This window comes from Dasypus novemcinctus, chromosome 4 (genome assembly GCF_030445035.2).
Source record: "Dasypus novemcinctus isolate mDasNov1 chromosome 4, mDasNov1.1.hap2, whole genome shotgun sequence".
NCBI lineage: Eukaryota > Metazoa > Chordata > Mammalia > Cingulata > Dasypodidae > Dasypus > Dasypus novemcinctus.
In genome coordinates, this window is record NC_080676.1 from 98,358,466 (window position 1) to 98,364,465 (window position 6,000).

Here is a 6,000-nt window from a genome sequence, read left to right on the forward strand (position 1 = left end):
ATGCTTGTTTTGCTACATCTTATTCCTTTCAATTGTTTCGAGAATATATTTTATGAGGATATGAGACTGCAATATTCTAGGTCAAGCAATATCTACTCTTCATTCCTGAATATTGTTGAATTTAGTAGGTGGTAGAGCAACTTTTTATAAAATATTGATAGTTTTATAATTTATCCTGACTATAAAAATATATCCAATTATGCAAAACTTCAAAAAAGCAGTGAATTTTGAAAATTGAGAACACACTCAGCCACCAAGTTTCTTGTTTTGAATGTGTTTTTGCTTAACATGCTACAGGAAGGAAATTAGTTAGAGTAGGAAGAGATAAAGCAGCCCATGACAGAATTGGGAAGAAGACTAACTAGATGTTGGATTTATCAGACAAAATGATTACTAAGAGTATAAGGTGCACATTAAGTTTTGAAAGAAATACAAATTATGTGAAAAAAACTTTATTATTGTATTAGAATGAAGTAGAAGTTTATTATAAACAGAGTGGAGAAATGGGCAAATGAAGGATGCGGTCAATAATATGAAAGTTAAACATATCTCCTGTCAAATTCACAAATATCTATGGAGTATATGACATGACACTCTGAGAATTAAAACTAGAGGAAAGTAGCAATTGAAAAGATCACCCAAAGAGAGATGCACATTTTTACACATATAGCTTCTGGGTTTATAACCAATACTTTGGAAATACCATATACAATGACATGGGAGAGGGGATAAGATCACTATGATTACTTGTTTGTGTGTTGTTGTTTTTTTCCCAAAGCATCATTTTGTAGTTTTTAAAGAAATAAGATCATCTTTTAAAGTTACATAGCTGACTATATGCTGGTGAAGAAATGTTTTCCCAAAGAAATGGGTGATACAATCTTCATTTGATGGTATAGCATAATATTTCAATAGTCATTGGCTTTTTTAAAAAAATCAACTTTATTGAAATAAAATGTAATACAATAAAATGCGCTCATTTTCAGTGTACAGTTTGATAAGTTTTGACTAATGTATCCACTTGCTAAATCATCCTAGTTAAGATATAAAACAATTCCATCATCCTAGAAAGTTTTCTTTTGTCCATTTGCAGTCATTATCCACCATATAGCTATAGGTAATAACTGATCTGCTTTCTGTTAGTATAGATTAAGGAACTAATTGCTTTAACATTTCTGCATATATTCTTGTAGGCAGGTGTTGTACAAGTCATATGTTATGCTAACTGCCTGAATTCAATTGCAAAACCATCTACAAAGAAAATGTAATGATGTGCTTAACTGTTTCCCTTTTGAAGTGATCTGTCAAGAATGTAGTTTGGCATGATCATTAACTAAAATATATTTAATTAAACAAATCAATTATTTTAGTCAGCATATTTAATTTGTAATAAATTTACTCTTTTAAAGGGCAGTAATATTTTAATTTTTAAATAAAGTATTCTGTAAGGCATAAACACAAAATTGGAATTAGATTTTTTTTCAGTTTTTATGTGCACAGATATGAACATAGATTTAAAATAGAGGATAATAAAATATTAATATGATTTGTTAGATATGTCATACTCATCAGGCTTAGGGTCTTTAACTATATTTAACATTGAAATTGCATTACACTTGCATTTACATGAAGTAACTTTCTGACAAAAGACATTGAGTTGTACCAGTCCATTTCAATGAGCATGTACCTGTAGAAATAGATGTGTTAATAAAGCTTGAAATAGTGCAGGTTGCTAAAACTATGGAAATAATCTTGAATTGATTTAAATGTGTTAAAAATATTGACAAAAAGAAGAAAGGACTTGTTTAGATTCTAAAACAAGTATAAGTGAAAACGTCTTGGTTTTCTTGAGAAAGAAAAATATTGATTTATGGCCAATGAGTATCACTAATAAAGTATTGAAAAATTGATGAACTATGTTTACAGACATGAATTAAAAAATCCAAATCCAAGCGTTTTTGTTCTAGTGGTAATAAATCAATATTGCCTTTAATATATAAGCTTTGAAATATAAACAATAAGGTACCAAGGTGCAGATTGGTTTCATGGTGTATAGTTTCATAAATGGGCATCATAGTTGGTCTTGTTGCATTGAAGATGGACTACCAAAATGACAATAACCAGTCAAATTGATAAAACACAAGCATAATTTCCATTCCTCCACCATGAACCCAATGTTTGTTAGCACTGAGGATGGGCTATACCTATTGTGAATGAATAAGGGTAATGATGAACCCATCTCACTATGAAAGAATTTGATGGATTTTCTGAGTAGACAGTCTCATCTACTAGATTGGAATTCATATATATGTGTGTTTTTATATATACATATAAAGAACACTTTCATGTACCACCATGAACATATGACCCAAACCCCCAAATTAGCAACAATGTGACAACCTTATTTCATCATTCCCCTGAACAAAATTTTATGCATTTTCTTTGATTTGGTTAGAGATTTTGAAACAAAACCTGCTAAGTTGAAATCAACCAATACCACTTGCCACATTAACAGAACAAATGAGAAAAAAATAGGGTTATCTCAATGTAGGCAAGAAATGTAATTGAAAATTCAAAATATTTTTAAAAAATTTCAGCAAACTAAGAAAAGAAAGAAATTTCCTTAAACTGATAGGGGGCATTTAAGAAAAACCTACAGCTAACATCATAGTTAATGGTGAAAGACATAATTATTTGACCATTTTCTTCTTAATACGAGAAAAAAGTAAGAACTTCTGCTCTCATCAATCTTATTTAACATGCAAAATCAGATTCTAGCCAAAGTAGTATAGATTTTTTAAGAGAAAAAAAGAAAATGAAATGGCACTGAGATTAAGAAAAAATAAACTGTACCTATGTCATTTACAGACAAACAAGACTATGTGGATAGAAAATTCAGTAAATTTAGCAAGGTCACAGGATACAAGACCAATACACAGAACCAATTGCATTTCTTAATATGAACAAGAAGTAACTAGCAAGAATACCATTTACAATCATATCAAAAACCTAAGACACTTAATAAATTTTTAAAATATGTAAAACACTTTTTCACTGAAAATCACAAAATATGGGTGAGAATTTTTTAAAAGCCTAAAAAGGGAGTAATATATAATGTTCATGAATTGCAAAATTTAATATTGTTAAAATGTCATTTCTTCCCAAATGTTTTAAAACAATCCCAATTACTAATGCCAACAGGCTTCTTTTGTGGAATTAAAAAACAAAACAAAACGAACAAACATAAAAAAACTGTCGATAATTTAAATGGAAATACGAAGGATCCAGAAAAACCTAAGTGATTAGTATATACATATATACCTATATATATACCTAAACTCAAAATTAGATATTTTGAAACATAATTTAAAGATACAGCAAAAAATTAATATTGGCAAATAGATATAAATTGTATCAGGTTTAGACTGGACATAGACATGGATTGATGAAACAGAGTAGAGATTGAAAAAAGTATTTCTGATGGATCATAGAGCTAAACATAAATGCTAAATCTGTAATATTTCTAGAAGAACACATAGGAGAGTATCTTTGCAAGCACACAAAATAAATCATCTGTGGAACAGGTGTTATGAATAAAATGGAATTCACTGAAATTAAATACATTTCCTCAAAAGACAGCATTAAGGAAATGAAGTCACAGGAATGTCACATTACACAGATATGTGAAACAATGTGCATACAGAATAAATAAAGAACCCCACAATACAGTAATAAAATAAGCACAATTAAATTAAAAATGGGAAAAGCTGTAAACTCTTCACAAATGGAGTTATACAATGACTAATAATAATAAGGAAATATGGTCAACGTTATTAGTTGTACCAATTATTAACTTATTATTTCTCAGCTCCCAACCTACCCTTTATATTTTGTTTTATGACATGGAACTGTGACTACTAAGCCTATCACATTTCTGATTTTCCAGGTGGTTCTATATATTATCTGTCTACAGGGCTTGATAGAGTCCAAGACAGAGGAGGGAATAGGAGCCCACTCTTTTTTTTCTGTTTCCAGTGTGCTTCCTGAGAGCTTATAAAGACAAATATACACATATCCTATGGTTCAGCAATTCCAGGTATGTTATTTATCCATGATAAATTTTAAAATAAGTTCATAAATATTTGTGCAAAATATTTATAGCAGTTTTATTCAAAATAACTCAAAATGGAAAAAAGCTCAAAAGCATTAAACTTTTGAATTTATTTTGGGTAAATACTTGCAGTATATTCATATAATGGAATACCACTCAGTAATATAAATAAGTGAACTGTAGATAAGTATATCAACACAGAAGTGCCAAAAAGTTTTCTAAAAGAGTTGTAATATTTTACACTCCCACTAACAATATATGAGTTCCAATCATACCAATCCTGGCAAAAACTTGGTGTTGCCAATATATTTAATATCAGTTATTTTAAAACAGGTAAATTTATATCTCATTGTGGTTATATTTGCATTTCATTGAATGGCGTAATTCAGTGTCTATTAAGGGGAAAGAAATCACAGAAAGCATTTGAACAGAGTTTAATTTTAAAATATTGTTAATTTTTAGTAAGTAGAAAGAAGACACTAAGATATCACAGTGGTAGCAACTGCAGGAAACAGTTGCTACCCTCAAGGATAAAGGAAGAGAGGAAAAATGTTTGAATTACTACAAATTAAAATTTGGAGCATGGGCCATTGTGAAGTGAAAAGGGAATGCTGTGGGACTGAAATTGATGTCTCTGAGCTTGGAGGAAGGGCCCTGTGGGTCTGAAATCATACTTCCGAGGAAAGTACCAGCTGGCTGTTACTGGTGTGTCCAGTGAAGAACATGATTAGACTTGCTTGGCATGTGTTGGATAAAAGGCAGACTGGATTGAGATGTGAATGTGGGAAGGAACTCTCACTGCTGGTATGAAGAAACATTACTAGGATGAGACGCAGGAATGGCAAATACATTTTAGCTCAATTTTTTAAAAATGAAAAATATATCTATAAACTGCTATCAAGGGAGTTGCAAGATATAACTTTAACTGAAAAAAAGTGTAGTTCAGAATTATATGTATACCAGGCTCCATATTTTTAAAGTAGTGGTCCTCAAACTGGTCTGTTGACAGCTGGGCATCAGCAAGACATTCTCAGAGGGTCAACAAAGTCTTTCCTTTTTCAAATATATAGCTATATGATATAACTGATTTTCTTTTTGTACTTTAACCAAGCCAGCATATAGCTCAGAAGACTGAGAGCAGAAGCAGACATGAGAATCCAACTGTCATCTTTTAACCAGGACACAAAAGAAATTTTCAAAAATGCAAAACAATGCCTCTCATCTAATTACGTTTTGTTTTGGTCAATATATTGTTGTCCACAAAATACATGATTTATATAACATGCATTGGGGCTATTATGGGTTATTTTTAATTGATTAATAAGTATTACAATTTCTTACTTTTCTTTTATAAGGCAAGTATCAAGAGACATAAACCTTATAAGCAAATCTCTTTTGTGTTTAATCATTTTTCAGTGTTTTAAAAAATTCTAAGACAAATACTTTGACAACTGGTGCAGCAAGAAAAAGGAAGACGTGTAAATTAAATATTGTAAATGCTAAACACATGTATGATTTTATATCAATCTTTGTTTCCATTTTTCTGAAATATCCTGAAACTAGACACTGTTTTTTTGAGACAGGAACAGATATATTATTACTAACTAAAAGCAGTAACTGTGCTGGTTCCTCCCCAACACCACTTCCTTTTTCTGACACAATGTGATGAGAGCCAGATGTCATGCTACACATACTGGGGTCTTGGGCTAGAAAGCCTAAAGTTATGAATCTGTGTGGCTCTTCAGGATAACTTGTACAGCAATCCTTCACTCATGAAGGTGAAAAACCTTATCTCCTATCTTAAATACCCAGCTCCTAAAACAAATATCTTACTCTAGTTTGACTTAAACAATGGAATTTATTGGTTCACAGTTTTGAGGCTAGGAGAA